Raw genomic sequence first — 19554 nt, 5'->3', positions numbered from 1 at the left:
TTTTACATTTAAATCCTCAGAGTTGGACAAAAATCATACGTGAACTGTAGAGTAGCATGAGCACAGAGAGAGCACATTTTATTGAGGCTCACAGTGATTGTCCTCCAGGAACCACAAACATATGAACTTCATGGAAGGCACATTTGGAGACCAAAGGATGCTGCTGGTGTGGACATCTGGATCTACTGAAAAAGAAGACAGGAGGATGCAAGTGTTAAATGTTAAATGGGCTGTACTTATATATCTCCTTTCTAGTCTTCTGACCACTCACAGCTCTTTTACACTACATATCTCATTCACCCATTCACACACATTCATTCACTGATGGCATTGGCTGCCATACAAGGAGCCAACTGCTCATCAGTTTGAGGAGCTAACCATTCATACACATTCACACACAAATGGCACACAAGTTCAAAAAGACTCACACTCGTCTCATTTTAATTGTTGCACTGTTGCACTGATGGTGCTTTGGAGAGATTTAGCCATTAGTGAGTAAACAGAAACAGGATTGAAATGTCATGATTTGACATTCTACATGTGTTGCATTGACCAGTTAGAACAGCAGCATCACCCACAGCTGGCACACACACACACACGAACATACACATTTAAAAGGAGTGACTTAACCTTAGAGTGTTGATCCTCGCTAAAACCTACTGAAATATGAAAGACCTGTTAGGACGCAGTGAAGGGGAGATGAAGGGAGAGAGACAGAGAGGGAGCATGAGGAGTGAGTGAATATTAGATGGGGAGAGGCGAGGTCATGGAGAGGTCTGGGACATGTGCTGTGTCAGGGCTGGTTGTTAGCCCTCTTCAGGCTCAGATAGAACAGGAAAAAAGTACATAACAAAGAAAACAATACATCTTACCTGGAGTCATTTTCAATATTTCATTATATTGCATTATATTATATTATATTATATTAGTAATTAATAGTAGAGTGAGTATATTATAGTATATTATATTATTTATATCACTATTACTATTACTGTTTATTGCTACATTTTTTTTTTAGATCAAATCAAATCAATTTTATTTGTACATCCCAAAGTCACAAAGTACATTTTCCTCAGATGGCTTTACAATCTGTACAGGGAGTGACACCCTCTGTCCTTAGACCCTCGGTTCGAGTGAGGAAAAACTTCCCCACAAAATCATTATTATTCATTTACATAACAACAGTTTTATCAGGCTTTAATTTCAAGTAAAGTATTTTATTTCAAAACTAACATTATTTATTTATATGTATGGCAGCATAATTATAGCTGACACTGTCATTCTTACTGTAGCTGTATAAAGTGTAACTTCTCTGCAGCTTTAGAAGTCAAACCTTTTGACTTTCTGTAAACTTGTGCAGTGTGTTTATAATGATTTCCATTATCCCTCCTTCATTACTTCTAAGTGAAAATGACATGTTTATATATACATCCTAATGCACAAATGCACTCCTCACAGGACTCTCTTAAAGCATTTAGAGAACAGTCTTTTTGAAATAGTTTGTGTGTGTGCATGTGAGAGAGAGAGAGAGAGAGAGAGAGAGAGAGAGAGACTATGGTCTGTTAACATGAGTGTGTTTCTAAAGTCTGTTTTCGGCTAATCTATGCCATACTTTGACTCTCTCACACAGTCTGCTTGATGAAAATCACTACAAGCAGGTGTGCTCGGATAGATCCAGTTTCTCTGGCTGCCTCTACACAAACTGCAGCGCTCTCTTACTTTTCTGCTTTTCTTCTCTCTCTTTCTCTCTCATTCTGTCAAACCTTTTTCTTCATTATTCTTCTAAATGCTTCTTGTTTTTTTATGCTGTGTTTGAAGTCACAGCGCTTTTTCAAGTCATAATGAAGTAATAACACACACAGAGTATCAATAACACACTTCTATGTTTGTATTACTCTCTGAAATAAAGCATGTATCTGACCAAACTTTCTTCCCCTGTTTCCTTGTGTGGGTCACAGAGATGCCGCAGTGAATGAATTGGGTGTCTGTGGTAACATTAAAACCTCTTCCTGCCCCCCATATTGGCAAAGACTGTGCTGTCACCCAGCGCCGGTCCTGGCCACAATTGCGCCCCCCCCCCCCCCCCCCCCCCCCCCCTGGGGCGAACATTTTCTCGTGCGCCCTAACGGCCGCCCGTGCGCCCCTGGATGCGTGTGCGCCCCGTCGGTCTGTCCAACGCCCCCCTGCCTTGTCAACACCCCCTATCGGGCGCCCGCGCCGCTAACTTAATGAGCGGTATCGAAAATACCGGTTTTTGCTTTTTTTCGGGCGTTCGTGCGCCCCCCACGGAGAATGCGCCCTGGGCGGCCGCCCACATTGCCCATAGCTAGGACCGGCCCTGCTGTCACCTGGGTTCCTGCAGGTGTATATTACCTGGCTAAGCATGAACAGGTGCATGCTTATCCATGAGTCAGAAGTCAGAGTGTGTGTGTGTGTGTATGCGTGTGTGTGCCAAAGTTTACATGCTTGTAAATGCATATACAAACACATTGAACACAATGTTGTACTGATATTCATTATATTGTAAAGTGAAATATAATCCTCTATCAGTTCACTACAACATCATCACAGACAATGACCTCACATATAATTGATCAATGTTCAGATTACTGATGTAGCTCTCGGGGTCAGAGGGGACAACTTTATCCTCCCAACAAGATGACACTTCTAAAATCTATCCATCATGGTCCTTGAGTACTGCAGACCTCATTTCATCCAATGCCATTAAATGTCTTCTATTCTCATTGTGTACCATCTTTCTTCTTTATTCATTTTAAGGGCGATTGGGTCTAAATTATATTTTATATAATCATTAGTGTAGTAATAAAAATACTGAACTATAACAACAGTTGGAAGTTGGATTTGTTGGTTGTCTTAAAATTGTGAACTGATTTGCAGAAACCTTTACAGAACGACTGGCCATGATAATCTGTTCACACCAACTACCTTAAAGAAGAATGTTGGTTTGTGGTTTCTCATAGAAAGGCATTCATTTTCTTATGGGTTTATATAAAACTCAAACTTCATGCGTTATGTGCGTATGGCATATGTTTAGCCTTGATGGCTAAACGACTGACTGATATGTAGGTGTACATCACCTGAAACAAGTTGCTTAAAAGCCATCCTGAGAACTTTACATGTGGGCTGTGTTGGTTGTGGTATTTATTATGCTCGTTAATTCTACAGTCTAAAGAAAGTCAAAACAAAGGACAAAGTCTTACTTTCCTTGCACTGGATGTTTTAGTGTGGGTGGGATAAAGGGTGCCATTTTATTGGATGACCTCTTCAGACTGCATTAGAGGCTAAAAGCGCTGTAACCTTAAGCACCCCTTAACCACAGGAAAGCCCTTCACTGGCAATCACCATGCCCTCGACAAGTGCCTAATCATTTGTGGCAACAGTGGCTTGGCTAAAAACCTTCAAATTGCCTGTAAGGTCACTGACTGTGTTTGCGTGTTAACGTGCATGCCTTTGTGCTTGTTTGTAACTGCATGTGTGTAAATGATTGCATGCTCAGAATGTGCTTATGTGTGGGGGCGAATGCTGTTTGTGTGTCTAACTTGCTCTTTTTTTAAACCTAAAAAGACAACAACAAAAATTCATTCTGTCTTGAAATGAAAGCAAGACCCGAGCATAGTTGTTAAAATGGGACAAAGAGTTTCAGGGGAATTTGCCATTTACAGTAAGGCTCTGTGAACGTCTCCCCTATGGGAACCTGCAACATTGTGTCCCCTGGGACATGTATGCTATGTTCTTCATGGAAGATTTATGACTGTTTATGTTTGGCTTGGTATTTAAACAAAACAAATGATAAATACTAAAGCTATGCAATAAAAGTAGGCTGGACTAAGAAGAGGACTAACAATTGAAATTTGCTGAACACAATTTTATAGGGATAAAAACATACTCATGGACTCTATGCAGATGAATGGTTGAAACCAGTCTTTATTTACTTCTTCACGATGTGTTTGTATATATCAGGGCTTAATGGTATATCACAGTCATCTGCATGCAAATTGGTGTCATGAGTAGCCATGCTGTTGTCCACTGAAGTCTAAAAATTGCAGCTTGTCTGTTTCTATTTTTGCTCATATACTATTTTCAAAATGAATTTTACATTTTAAGGTTACTGATGTTGCTAAGTGGGTACATCCAAGCATGGATCACAGTCCAACACTTACAAGGCAGATTGCACACTTAACATAAAGGTAATATTAGCTTCAAGGGTCTTCATTATACAATACATGATTACACGATGTGTGAGTGCACTTATATAGTTTATATGTTGACATTACTGTTTTGACTTTAGGGTGATCAATAGTTTTGGCAGTGCCATTGTGGGTATTCCATGTTGAGGATTCCTGTGATTCCCTCCCTCTTCCCAACTTTTCCCTTCAGTAACAACTCTAAAAACAAGATGTCTCTGACGTGAATGGTGTAATGTAATGTCAGTGAAATGTAATGTTGGCAGACCTGTAAGATATACATATGTGTAACAATGACCATGACGATGGTGGAATCATGGGAAGACAGAATGACAGCTTGTATCCAGATCTGCATGCCAAACAAATCCAAGCATTTTCATGAACAGCACAAGATGCATGAGTGGGGACAAAGTAACTGTGTTTTGCTCAAACAAATGATTAATCAAGTGTCCAGTGATACTAATACGCTAATAAATTTCTGGAACATATACTGTATCTCTAAATATACAGTTTATTAATCAGAGCTAAAAGTTGGTCTTGATCTAGTTGGACCAGCCATTCACTTTCCAGTTAACAGACCTTTAATGTAGGTTTTTGTTCATTATACTGTACATTAAGACTGTTTAACATTTAAAAGTACAACTGCTCTTTCAGGAAATTGATTTTTGCAATGAAAGTCTATTCCCTGGGAGCAGTTAAATGTTCATTGTTAGGAAAGGTGTCTGCAGTATATGTGAACAAATTAAACAAATACACCATACAAGTCAAACAGATAAATCAAACTCAACATGTACCTTACTTTTTGTCTCTGGTCTCTGATCCACATCTTTGTGAAGTAAGAATATTTTCTGTGAAACATTCCATTGACCCTTGAAGTCACTTCCTCCTCATCCCACCTCAGTTACAACCAGACTTCTTCTATGACCATATTCTGGCTCCAACTCATATGTGGTAAACCTGAGCTTCCTGTATGTTCATGTTTTTCTACAGACTAAGAAACAGACCATGATATACTGGCCTGTCACACGTCATTACACACATCCATCAGGATGAAATTGAAGAATCCCTTGTAGCTTTGAAAATAATTCCAACTGTTGGCTGGGTTTCAGACTCTTGCGTAACTATGAGACACTTGGGACAGAACCACTACTAGCAGTCCTCTGAATATTTTTTCTCCATGCTGCATCAAGGAAAGCCATGAAGTTACCTTTCTGTGTAGGCCATAAAGCATTCACACCTCCCCTACTATTCAGCCAACTGTTGCAGCTGCTCGCTTCAAACTGCCTGCCAAGAGGCAAGAAGCAGAGTGTGAGACCATCACATTCTGTCCTTGAATGAAAACCTCATGTTCTTTAGAGCCACTGATACTGTACATCCTGTAAAAAAAAAAAAAAATATATATACATATATCAATAAAAATTCAATAAAAAAATCAATGATGATTAGGGATGCATCAAAATTAAAATTTTCGGCTGAAACCGAAACCAAATAAAAATTAAATGGTTGGCTTTTCGGCTGAAACCGAAACCAAATAAAAATTAAATGGTTGGCCAATTACCGAAACCGAATATGAAATGTGGTTGTTAAATTTTTCACTATTTTTTTTACTATTGCATAAATAGCCTAGAATAAATTTGTAGACATGTTTTTTAAAGAAAGTAAATGTTTATTTAATATCCTTCAAATATTCCAGTAGAATTTCCAGTTAGTATAATTATTATTTCATTTGTACTGTTAGAAAGCCCATGTTGTTTTAATCACTATTCATTTGTTCTTGAAAGAAATACTATTTAGTTGTATTATATTTCCAGTGAATTTCCATTTTTCCCACGTTCATGAACACATCATAGTCATTCCGACGGTCTTGAACGCACCTGGCATGTGTGAGACGCCGTAGTTTAGAGAGAAGTATATAGCTCCTCTAAAGAGCAGTGTATGATGTATTTCTTGCCTGTGTTTTTCCTATATCCTGCATCGTGGGTTTATTGTGTGTGAATGAGAAAAGAATCAGCAAAGAATCAGCAACCGTGGCCAGATCACCGCGCACGTTGTTTCGTTGCATCAATTGCGTCACGCCACTATTCGGCCTTAGTATTCGGCCACTTCAACGAAAGCCGAAGTGCACTTTTGGGATATTTTCGGCCGAAAATTTTCGGTGCATCCCTAATGATTATTATTATGATTATTATTGCAAACGACTGTCAGCTATACCCTAAAACTCTAAATGGACAAAGTATGCACAGGCTGTGGGTTCATCACTTCCAGATGATACAATTTATTATTAGAATAATAATTAGTGCAGCTTCGACAAAATACTTATGCATTTATTTACAGAGAAGTCCCTGGTCAGCCCCTTTAGATGTGAGTCAGTATGAACATACTGTGAACCATATAAACCACATTCAAATGTTGGTCAGATTAAACAAACAAGCAAATAAATAAATGTACAAATGTATGATTAAATGAAATATTTAATTCAAGTCAAAAACTTTGATTCTGGTTCATTTTAAATATACTGTATATCCACAGGAATCTGTCTGTTTCTGCGATGGAAAGCAGTTCCAGTCAAAGCTGAGGAATCAGCCACAGTAACTAAAATATTGTTTCTGGGAAGACACATTGCTTTTGAGTGTTCTGCCACTATTTCTGGCATCACAAACAAAATTCCATTCACCTCAAAGCTCAGCCCATGAAACTTAAAGTATTTGCATGACTACATACCACAAGGGGAGGCTAGAAAATGTGTTTTTGTAATTTATGTGAAGTGAACCTTTAACTGCTGTGATGAATTCACTGAATGTCTACAAAGACACGAGAAGACAAGAGTGGCTCCTTTTTTTTTTTCAGTCACCGGTTACTCTGGGGAAATATGAATGTAAATCTGAATCGACTTTTCTTTCACTTCACACCACAAAATAATAAATTCACAACACATAGAGCAATTTGCCACACCCTGGAAAAGCCCGCTTTTAATAGATAAGAAAATGTTGTGTTTCATGTTGAAGTGTATTGATTCCTTGCGGGGTTTTACAGTGTTTTATTCACAACTGAAACAACTTTTATTAGCCTTACTAGTTCTGCTTAGAAGATACAACCTTGGTTATTATGTTACACTTGTTTTAAAGTGTTTCCAGACACTGTCAGATTGAAACTCGTTTCTTGTGTCGATGCTCGGCGAACATGTTGATAGTGTCTTATTTTATCTGCTTTTGTTTTTTTTTTCTTGTGACCTCGTTTACCTTTCAAACATACTCATTATTATCAATTTACTTTTAACATATCAAGTAACATTCACTGACACACACACACATTTTACCCCACTGTGTGCATGTGTGTATGCAGAGAGAGAGAGAGAGAGAGAGAGAGAGAGAGAATATGTGTGTTCCTGTGACATGACCAATTTGCTGTGGAATACATCTAGCTATTAAAGTGAAATGGAGTAAGTGTGATGCTGGTCATAAATAGGCCTTGTTATCCTGGCTAATAGGTTGTGTGTGTGTGTGTGTGTGTGTGTGTGTGTGTGTGTGTGTGTGTGTGTGTGTGTGAGAGAGAGAGTGTGTCTGTGTGTATGAGAGAAAGAGAGATAGAGAGAGAGAGAGAGAGAGAGAGAGAGAGAGAGAGAGAGAGAGAGAGTTATTGTACATAATAGGGTTACTTTTCAATTGCTACCAGGTGTGTGAGTGAGACAGAGACATGGGAGAATTAGAGACTCCCAGCTCGCATTCTGCTCCATTTGTTTCAATCTGCTCTGCTTTCCTTCTCCTCTGATTTATTTGTCTTTCCCTCACACTTTTGTTTCTTTCTTTTCTTCCTCCTTTTCTTACTTTATTACCTCTTTTATTCCGTTCCAATTTCCAGCCCTCTCACTTTCCAATTCCTCTTTCCAAACTCATGTTTGCCCAAGAGAAGGATCATTTACTCAAGGAAGGCTTTGTTTAAATTACACTGATCCATACAACATATATCTGGTGTGTGTGTGTGTGTGTGTGTGTGAGAGAGAGTGTGTGTGTGTGTGTGACAGAGAGAGAGAGAGAGAGAGAGAGAGAGAGAGAGAGAGAGAGAGTTATTTTGACACCACACAGGATTGTTCTTGACAGCAGTTACACGACATGTTATGAGTTGTAGAATTAGCACACAGTTAATGATAAGGACTGTGTGTGTGTGTGTATGTGTGTGTGAGTGTTGAGTTCGCACACTTTGTGAGCAGAACACTGCCCTCCCGTCGGTATGTCTCACGCCAGAGAAAACAAAGCACAGGACACTAACATGAGTTAGCCCAGAATCCCTAATGACTCGATAGGGAACCGCTAACAGCTAATATATCAGTTTATTCCTCTGGCCAAGTATGATGAGGAGGTCAGATGCGAGCATGTCAGTTTGGTTTTAGTTAACAAGGAGTGGGATGGTGTCATGACTTCAATATCCTTCAGTCTGTTTGATTCTGCTTTTCACTCCCTCTCAATCTTCCTCCCACTCTGTATTCTTTTCAAAGGTCCACATACTGTATGCCAGGTTGTCTCAGTGCTACTGGAAGGGCTCTGAATCAAGTAGATTAGCTTGTACTGCTAAACGTACAGTCATGTTTTGTATCCCTGGCCTATCAAAAAGAGGTGGGGCAGGATGGGTTTATGAAGAAGGTTGTCCAATCCCCATCCTAAGTTCCTGCTGATGGACAGGTGTCTGATACAGCAGCTCTGTCACTGTCACTGTGTGACTGTAAGTGTCAATGAGTGAATGGGAGGCCAATTGTAAAACACGTTTTTCTGTGAAGGTAGAAAGGTGCTATATAAGTGTAGTCCACTTACCATTAACAAGCAAACGGATATCATCAGATTTACTATTTATGATTTATTTCATTCACCAAACAGAGTTGAATGATATAACTTATATTGAATACTGAACAGGATGCTGTGTCATACACTGCATTAGTTTAGATAAGGACAGCGATTCATAAGAAAAGAACATGAAAATGGTTTTAATGTCATTGTTTACTCAGCATTTCTCTTTTGATCATGCTTTTATGAGCAGTATTTCCCATAAGCCCCAAAATCATCACGGGTAAAATGTCACAGCTCAACAGCAGAGGTGTGTGAGTGAGTCAGAGACTGAATGCTGTGGATGTTTTTAGACAGCAGCCACGGCTGAACAAAATGACTTCAGATGGTGAAGGTGGAAGTACCTGCACTGCCACGCAGGTACAGGTATCACGTTCATGACATCAGCACTTCTCTTTATTGATCCTACTGTTTAGTATTGTTTCACACCCTGTGTATTAATACATTGTTAAAAACATTTGCCAACAGATGCACTATTTACTGCTACTAATGCATGTCTCACCCTTTAATGCATGGACACACTTAGGTTAACCCAGTGCTTCTCAATTATTTTCTGCTACGCCCCCCCTAGCAAGAAGAAAAACAATTCGCCCCCCGCCACTCTCCGCCACGTCTATAAATAATATAATTTGTCTATAAAATTGTTATGTTAAGTACACCTCTGCATTACATTGTATCCTTATTAACATTAAAGAAAACTAAAAAGAAAAAAGAAAGAAATATAGTTCAACTTACAACAAAGAATAACTTTATTAACACTGATTTTTAGTCTGTAACAGAAAAGATTTTAAGGCATCAATTTGCCTGAAATTAAAAAATATAAATCCTTGTTTAAACTGTAAACATTTTTGATCGACTTATTGCACCATTTGATACTCAAAAATAAAATTAAATAAAATCAATAAATAATAACAAATTTAAATTCAGTTCAGAAACATTAACTCGGGAGCACAATATATAAAACACTTCATATAAAAAAAGAAAAAAAAACCTACACCGGTGGTTCCCAACCTTATTTACGCGGTGGACTGGTCAGCCCTCGAAAATTTGTAGTGAAGAGAAGACAGGGATCGTGCACTCGGCACTGGGCATTCGTCTCTTTTTAGAGAACTGGCTCTTTTAGGTTCGGCTAACTAGCCGGCTCCCGTCATTCACCTCAAAGAGCCAGCTCTAAGAGCCGCTTCGTTCGCAACCGACCCATCACTACTCCGTACGCACCAATCTGCCGGACAGTTTTAATAGTAATTAATCATCTCACACTCATCTCATCTCATCGCACACTCTGACAATGAGAGCGCCACTGCCATCTGTAATGGATGTGCAATTATACTTTATTCTAGTATGGCAAAAAAAAAGCATGTTCCCCAGGGTCACACACGCCCCCCCCCCTGGCATCGCACAAATAATTGCCCCACAAATTGTGGGGCGTGCCCCTAACCTGACATATCAACAGCACAACAGAGCTGAAGTTTCCCTCCTAAACACTTTATTTCATGTTCATACACAGAGCAGCATAACATTAATAGAACATGACAGAAGCAAAATGGAAAACCAAACAAAGAAACAGAACAGTTAAAGTCTGTGTAAAGGCAATTCCATGTTTTCTTTCAAAACACAATAAATATGTTGGAAAATAGTTGCTGAAAACATGTGAAAAGACTTTAACAGTGTATTACTGAAATGTGGAGTTAAAGGTTCAAATCGTTTTTACCAGTTTTCAATCCAGGATTTTGTTGTCATTAACAGAAAATTAGCATAACCCTGCCCCCTAGCACAACGGTATAGAAGTCTTAACGGTGGTTCTGGTGCCTCAAACATATAGGGCTGGACAATACCAATAATACTGCTAGCTGTAGCATCCATATTGTGCTTGTTACAGTCCTAAAACGAGATCATGTGACGTCACGTGGTGATCATTAACATACCATTTGCATATCCTGATCATTCAAATTTGGCTGGGTGGTCTCATCAGAGTTAAGAGTTAGGAGTTGGGAGAACCTTTATAATTGGTTTATTCCTTTGGGCTCCTCTAGGAGCAACAATATACTAACCCTAACCCAGCGCCGGTTCTGGCTACATTTGCGCCCTGGGCGGTTGCCCACATTGCCCATAGCTAAAACCGGCCCTGCTAACCCCATCCACAGGAAACTGTGAGGAACTTAGCACATTACCTAGCTACTGAAATAGTCTTTATTTGAAGCGCTGGACCTTGTCTTAGACAGTGTTACATGTCATCCATCTTTAAAGGACCAGTGTGTAGGATTCAGTCACGTTTAGCGCTCCAGCTGTTAAGTAAAACACCCTCGCCTCTTCATCTCTTTCCTAGTGAAGGAGAAACTATGATGAAGTTGGAATCGATGGTTGCAACATATATGTTTTTTCATTAGCACACTGATTTCCACTGAAAGTCATCACCTAGCTTTGCAGTGGTCCACAGTGTTTGTGACTCTGTGTATGTAATGTGTGTGTGTGTGTGTGTGTGTGTGTGTGTGTGTGTGTGTGTGTGTGTGCTGTATAGAGCCTTCTTCATAACTAATTTAATTTGGCCTCCATGAAGTCTGCGCTCAACATTCTTCCAAAGCAGAATAATGGAGTGTGTGTGTGTGTGTAACTTTCCACACACAGAACAGCATTAACCTGTGTTCAGGTAGAAGGCTGTGTTCAGAGCACAGTGGACTGCTAGAACACACTGCGGTGAACACGTACTATGAGAACATTTTCTCTCATAATTACAGAACATAACAGAAACAGTTTGTTCTGTATATTTCAGTGTGCTCAGTCCATATCTTGGTCACTAGATTTATCCCTTATTAAAATGGTTTATGTCACGTTTGTGTTCATGTATGCTCGTCACCATTGAATATCTAGTATATAGTACCCCTTACCTCTGTAAAAGTGACAGATCTATGTATATCTGGTTGAGCTGCATTTTCCCAAATGTCTCCAACAATGTTCAAACCTCATTTATTCCTGCTGACTGTGTTTCCATGCATGTCTGTACTGACTATAACTTCCTGGGAAACTCTGCAACTTGATGAAATGTAACATGACTAACTTTGATACGTTATCTACATATGAAGCACTTCTGCCTGAGTCAGTCCAGTTGATTTTCATCAGCAATTGTGCTTGGACATAACAACAATCAAGACAAAAACTCCCACAATCCCCCTTTTGTTCAGGATGATATCAAACTAGACGTTAAAATACAATTTAAAAACTGAGTACGAGTGATGTTTTCACTAGCAGTTTTTTGCCATTGGTTTCTGGTTATTCCACTGGTCAATGGTTGTTGGTGGTTATACTCAAAGAGACTGGAAATAAAAGAACAAGTTTTTTCCAAGCGTAAGTGGAAAAAGAAATTAGTTGAATACAGTGGTTATGAATGATAATTTTACTGGGTAGCCCAATTATTGGACAAGACACCATTGAGACACAGGGCTAAAATGTCCATTTTACATACTCATAAACACCATTGTGTGACCATCGTGGTTCAGGTCGTATCCATATTTTGTGTCCATACTGACATACTGGGATCATCATTACTTTGTGTCTCCCAATTTGTAATTATTCAAAATAAAAGCCTGTTTTACTCTTTAAAATGATTTGTTTCAACTCTCTGTAAAGATGGACATCTTTTCAAGACCTGCTGTGTGTGTGTGTGTGTGTGTGTGTGTGTGTTTTTTGTTTGTTCCATTTTGAGCTAACATTATATTTTACTTCACTTGTTAAATTACTTCAAGAGTGTGTTTGCCAAAGGCACACAATGCAGTCATTGTGAATGGAAATTAATTAAGCAACGACACATAAAGGTTTTTGCTGTGAGAAAAGCTGATTTGTTATTCCACATAATCTCATAAATATTCTAACATGGTAAACAGGTTCACACAAATTCATTTGGTTTGTATTGAGAATTAATGAGTTGAAATTTGTCCTCTGACTACCGTCCCAAGAGAGACAGTGATTCCTTGTTGCACACAACTTGATGAAGTGATGCCACTGTAAAATAAGCCCATCTAAAATATTTGACAGGGCCCATTTTGAGAGTGGATTTATTAATTAACCTAGTTAAAGTGAAAATCAATTTTCATTTTTAAATATCGTCCTAAATAATGATTTTCAATTAATTGATAAAATCGATTTATCGCCCAGCCCCAGAAGTTAGTTGCCTGACTCTGGCCTCTTCGCGCCCATACATTATTATTATTGACACTGCAGTAGCACAGAGACTTTAACAAAGTTAGTCAAAGGCAGGCTTGAGGTTGCCAAGCAACCAGTGTCAGCTGCAGGCCAGAGTAATTAGGCACAGGTGTGCACACTTTCTCCCTCTCTCTGACTCCTGAGAGAGACAGAAAATCTCTAAATGAACCCCTCAAACAATTGGCCACAGATGCCAAAGTGTAGATCGTATCAAAAAGCCGAAATGACCATGAGCATCCTCATCTTGTCGAACATTTTCTGTGTGAAGTTTGAGAGCTAAATGTTAAAAACTCTGGCCTTGGGAGTTTGAGAAAGAACAGCTGCTCCTTTTGAAAATTTCTCCTCTACAATTAACATTGAAAGTAGCAAAGATGCGGCAGCGGGCTGGTGTTGCTGCCGCATCTTTGCGTCTCCTGCCAAAACTATATATCCGACAGCTTTAACAGACGAATATGATTGAGGCAACAACTTTTCCTACGTTTCTAGCTAGAAATGATTTCTGTAGAGTGACATTTGCGGCCTCGATTGCAGTTTACAAATAGCTATGATGTCAGGAACTCTAGCTCTGGAACATTCTTCCAATACACACCCATTCATTTTTTTTGACGTTGTTTTTGGCCATTTTTAGGCAAACCATTTGCCGAAACGATTCCCGGCCGAGCCGGTCGTTTTGATACCATTATTGTGTATGTGCTGCCAAAACTGTGGGAGGAGTGGAAGAAACACGGAAGAAACAGATTTCTAAAGAAATTTTGAGTGTGCCTGACTCTGGCCCCGTCGTCCCCATACATTATTATTGACACTGCTCAGCAAATTCAGTATTAATACAACAAGCTGTGTAATGAGAGAGTTTTACAAAGTCTTTTATTTTGAAGGGACTCTTATTTTGAGAGACTTTTGTCTTGTTTGTGGCCTCTGTAAGAGAGGCAAAGTGGAGGCCACCAATCGGAGCAGAGCAGTCAATCACAGCTGCTCCTGTGGCATTTGACACTGCTAAGAGAGAGAGAAAAAACGCTGAAAGTACCCTTAAAACAGGAAGGATCTCTGGCCAAACCGTATTTCCAATAATTGAACCGGCTTCACTTTTAGCATCTTGAGCTCTTCCTGAACGTCTACATAGGTATTTTGTGTCGATAAAATGAAGTAATGTGACCTGCTTTCCTCCAGAAATTTTCCCGCCTTTTTAACATGGCCGTGGATAGGTGTTGCTGGCGCATCTTTGTGTCCCACGCCAAAACCATTGTGTGACAGCTTCAGCAGTGTTACAGTGTAACAACCAGAAGGTTTCCTACGTTTCTATGTATACACACACATTCATTTTTTTGGCATGGTTTTTGGCAATTTTTAGGCAATCCATTTGGCAAAATGCTTAGAAAATAGCAGTTGATTTCCGGCCGAGCCGCACAGTGAATAGAATAAATAGAATAAGTGTGCTCTTTCAGGCACATTCAATAATAAGCCCAGTGAATAGTAAAGAGTGTGCTCTTTCAGGCACACTCAATAAACATAAATGAAATGGTTATATTTATCAAATGGTTTGAAGTATAAACAAATTTTCCATTTCTCATAAACAATTTTGATTGTTTTTTAAATTAAAAATCTCAGAATTGTTGCATTTCCCATTCAAATACAGGGAAGAGACACACTGCATAGCAGCAAGCTGAGCCTCACCTTGGATTGCGCAATCCCTCACAAACTGTGCTTTGCCATGCAATGAGAGCATGTTACTGTCTCTCTGTATGTCACCAATCATATGTTTCAAACACGTTTAATATATTCCCCCCTGACTTTCCATAGTTTAGCTGATGTATATATAACAGACATTTTTGTCCAGAAGCATGGACTTCATTTAAGTAAGGGTAAGTTTTGGTACAGTTTGTGTAAAAAAAGAACGCTGATATGAGATATGAAACATAACCTGTTAACTGCTGCCGATCAAATGGTGAATAATCTACTCTGTTGGCCATGAACCTCACCACATGCCACAGACACAAAGGATGCAGTAAGTGTGTGTGTGTGTGTGTGTGTGTGTGTGTGTGTGTGTGTGTTTGAGAGTCTCACACCACTTGCAAGGACAGACAGGGCCAGGGGTGGTGGTGTGATGGTGGAGGTGAATGTGTCATAGGCGTGTACACACACACACACACACACACACACACACAAACACACACACACACACACAGACCCCCTGCCAGTAAAGAAGTAGCTGAAGCAGCCTCTGTGCTGGTTGATAAGCAATAGCAACACTGCTCCCAACAGGGAAGTTGTGTTTCCAAAAGAAAAACACACTCTTAATTTGTGTGTGCTCTCCCTGTACCCATAGTGTATTACCAGCTACCCAGAGACTGGGCTCACTTTCATTTATTGAGCCCTAGCTATACTTATATTAGAATGGTTGTATGGTTCTCGGCCGGAAAAGGGTGGAGTGCAACCTCCGGGTCGGGGGCGAGATGCTGCCTCAAGTGGAGGAGTTCAAGTATCTCGGGGTCTTGTTCACGAGTAAAGGAAGGATGGAATGGGAGATCGACCAGCGGATTGGTGCAGCTTCTGCAGTGATGCGGACTCTGCACTGGTCCGTCGTGGTGAAGAAGGAGCTGAGCCGAAAGGCGAAGCTCTCGATTTACCATCAATCTATGCTCCTACCCTCACCTATGGTCACGAGCTTTGGGTAGTGACCGAAAGAATGAGATCGCGAATACAAGCAAGCAACAGTTGGTGACATCATCGCTAGAGTGAAGAGGGACAGAAAAAACTGTCGAAAAATACATTTGTAGACTGCTCTCGAGGCCACAAATTTCACTCTACAGAAATAATTTATACATAGAAACATAGGAAAATTTGTCATCTCACTCACGTTAATCTGATAAAGCTGTCAGACATATAGTTTTGGCAGGAGCACCGACCTATGGCCCCACCTACTCCCAGTATCTTTCCATCATTCTAAAAGTCCCATTTCCTATGTTTAGCCACATAAAATACATATGTAGACTAGTGATGTGTTGGTCACGAACAAGCCGGTTCAAAGAGCCAGCTCTTTTAAGTGAACGATACGAGCCGGCTCCCATTCGTCTGCCGTTTTTTTTTTTTTTTTACTTTTCTCTTTAGGAAAAGTACCTGCAGGCACTGTGGGCATTGGCTACGGGTGTCACATGCATGCTGTGCAACCAATCATGTGAGGATTGACAAGGATCATACCCCCAAGCGGGGAGGGGTGGCGGTAGCAGCGCTGAGAGGTGACAAGAGACAAGAGGAGGGAGACACGCTGAAGGAGAGGGAGGAGTGAAGATGAGACAGGAGTGTGGTGCAAAAATATATTATTTTTTACACTATACCAAAAACATTTTGGTTTTATTTGTCCAGATGTCAGTGGTGGGCATTAACAAAGCACATTTACTGGAGTGCTGTGTTTAATTTCTCTTTTTTCAGTACTTTACTTGTTTTGTTAGGTGTATGTTTAATTTAAAAAAAATAAAATGTCAGTAGCTGTCCTTTTCTGTCCATTTCTATGCTTAGGTTTTTATAGGCGTTTCTGTCTGCTTTGTGTTGCAAGTGGGAGTGGGAGTGGTTCTTAAAGCAAGTTAGTGCATTCATTAGGTGGTTTCAGAGAGTCACAAGGGATTTTACAACTATAAATGCATTTGGCTACAGCAATTTATTGAAATTTAAGTGATATGTGTTTAAATACAAATCTAAGCTAAATTTGGCTGAATTATAAAAGGTATGTGGTAAAATGAAGAGCCATTTGGGAGCTGAGAGAGCTGACTCTTCTTGTGAGCTGAGCCAAATGATCCAGCTAACTAAAAAGAGCCGGAATTCCCATCACTAATGTAGACGTTCAGGAAGAGCTCAGGATGCTCACAGTGAAGTCGGTTCAATGATAGGAAGTACGGTTTGGCCTAAAAGCCTTGTTGTTCGAGGGGTACTTTCAGACGCTTTCTCTCTCTCTCTCTCTCTCTCTCTCTCTTTCTCTCTCTCTCTCTCTCTCAGCAGTGTTGAATGTCACAGGAGCCGCTGCTGCTTGCTCTGTTGACACAGCTTGTTGTATTATTATTATTATTAATACTGAATTTTCTGAGCAGTGTCAATAATAATGTATGGGGGCGACGGCGCCAGAGTCAGGCACACTCAAAATTTCTTTAGAAATTTTCTAGTTACGTGTTTTCTTTTTTCCATGATGACAGGTGAGGCTCTGGCTCTCCTGACCGCACGTCACTGAAACTAATCCTATTCATAGTCCACAGGTGGACAGTTCTGAACTGTTGTGCTACAGATGAATAAGTGATATTGTAAACACCAGTGACGGTGGAATCTTAGCTCCTTATCCTCAATTTGATGCAAAATGGCCGCCTAGTGAGAGACAAGATGGCATGGAATAGGGTTTGACAGGGGGACATTTAAAGGCCAAAGGGGGTCAATGCCTCGATGTTCATTCAGTGACCAGGACACAATGTGCACCCTGCAGAGTGAGCAGGGGGCCATGGAATAATACTAGACCAGAGAAGAATTGTGGAACTAAGGGGGGTTAGTCTGTGTGACACAAAATGGCTGATTGCAGAGAGCTTCTAGCATGAAATTACATTTGTCAGAGAGACACTGGCTGGCTGTGTAAGGGGTCAAACTGTGTAGGTCTAAAGGTGGATAGATTACACTGAAAAAAAATAAATAAATAAATCTAGCTTTACCACTGACAAGTAGATACCATTTTCAGGACAGTCATGTGACATGACAATGCGAGGCCGCCTTCACATGATATGGTTATAACCATCAGAGCATGTTGACAGTTCAAAGCAACAACTTGGATGCGTTTATATTCAGACTTAATTAAAGTCACTACACCAGCAAGTCTGGTAGCTATTTGATCTCGTTGTTCATGATGAAAAAAAATGGATGATAAATAATGAGGAATTTGAACAATATTTAGTTCACATGATCTCAAAGAAATATTATTATTGATATATATGTATTTGTATATTTATGTCCAAAAACTGTGGAATTACTGGTTTCATATATATATAAATATATATTGTAAAATGTTGTTGATTTTGTATGTGGTTTGATGAGATTATTGGTGGTTTCTGTAGGTTATGTATGTATATCACAGCACACTTCAGGAAGATTAATTTAGGGGAACAAAATAGCAAATAAAACAGAGATAAGACGCTGCTTTAAAACAGCATTACACAGAGAGACTTTGAGAGTCTGTGGAGTAACAGACATGAGACAGGATCATTGCTCATTATAAACCGCCTGCAACCTTAGCACTACCTACCTTTCTTGGGGTGCATGAACTGGCTCCCCCGGGATGACACTCTGCCATGGAACAGAATCAGACAGAGAGACACTGCTCGTCCATAGGGGGTCTAGCAGAGCTGGGTTTCCCTGTGGAGTCTGTACGCTGCCTACTGAGTTTCCCATGACCATTTACTTTGTAATGGCTTGGAAACATTATGGCCCATGAAGGACGGGGCACAATTCACATGACAAAGCACCCTGAGAGCAAACGAGTACAGTGAAGGGCTGCTTTCAGTCCACCTTCATCGTCATCTACATTTTATTGAAACGCCGGTCTTTTCATGACCTGAGGATGGAAAGCTTCGACCTCCAGTCCATCTACATTCTTAACAATCATTGCATGCAAATTCTGTTGTTCTGAAAATGTTACTAGGTGCATAGGAGAAGGCCAGTCTTAGTTAGACCAGTCCACTGAGAGCCCTGAAAATGTAAATTACTGATTAGAAAGAACCAGAGGAACCTCCATGCTCTTTGTATGATCACTTGTATTTTTCTTAGATGTTAATAACCAAAAACATGCTGCCAGCATGTCAGCACGCAACTTAAGGAGTTGAATTTTTGTAAATCTTGTCCTTTTCTGATCCTGGAGCACAACATTGTCAAAAGTCATCTCTTTCTCTGTCCTCCATCCAGGTGTTGGTGTTTGGTTGTGACTTTCACACTATGAAAGAACAAAGAACTTGACGATAATCTGGAACAAACACACTAGCTGACTCAACGTACTCATACTGGTGAGTTGTTGTTTTTTTTAAACCACACATATTATTATTACAGATTCAAACTATGTGGAATTGTTTGGTCTTCAATTAACTGCATTATGAGTTGAAGTGAAATAAAAATATTTAGTTGAGTGCTGACTCTCGAGTTCACAGTCACAGATCAGTGTGAAAGGTGCAGCATTACCGTGATTCTTAGTTAAATTAATTAGATGAGCATAAATTCAAGCATAAGTGTGGGGTTTATACTCAACTCCCACACAGAAGAAGTAAAAGGAATACATGCACAGTGTGTCATCTCACTGCACT

At 39.8% G+C, this 19554-nt stretch overlaps 1 long non-coding RNA gene across 1 annotated transcript in view; it reads left to right on the top strand.

Annotated features, from left to right (window-relative positions):
- LOC113746592 (uncharacterized) overlaps positions 1-19254 on the top strand; it is a 126918-nt gene extending 107664 nt beyond the window's left edge. Inside the window, exon 3 of the long non-coding RNA XR_003462972.1 lies at positions 19163-19254. This is a non-coding gene — a long non-coding RNA (uncharacterized LOC113746592). The remainder of the gene's footprint in view (positions 1-19162) is intronic.
- Positions 19255-19554: the final 300 nt, after the last annotated feature.

Source organism: Larimichthys crocea, chromosome X (genome assembly GCF_000972845.2).
Source record: "Larimichthys crocea isolate SSNF chromosome X, L_crocea_2.0, whole genome shotgun sequence".
Classification (NCBI taxonomy): Eukaryota; Metazoa; Chordata; class Actinopteri; family Sciaenidae; genus Larimichthys; species Larimichthys crocea.
This window is presented reverse-complemented; position numbering and strand designations above follow the sequence as displayed.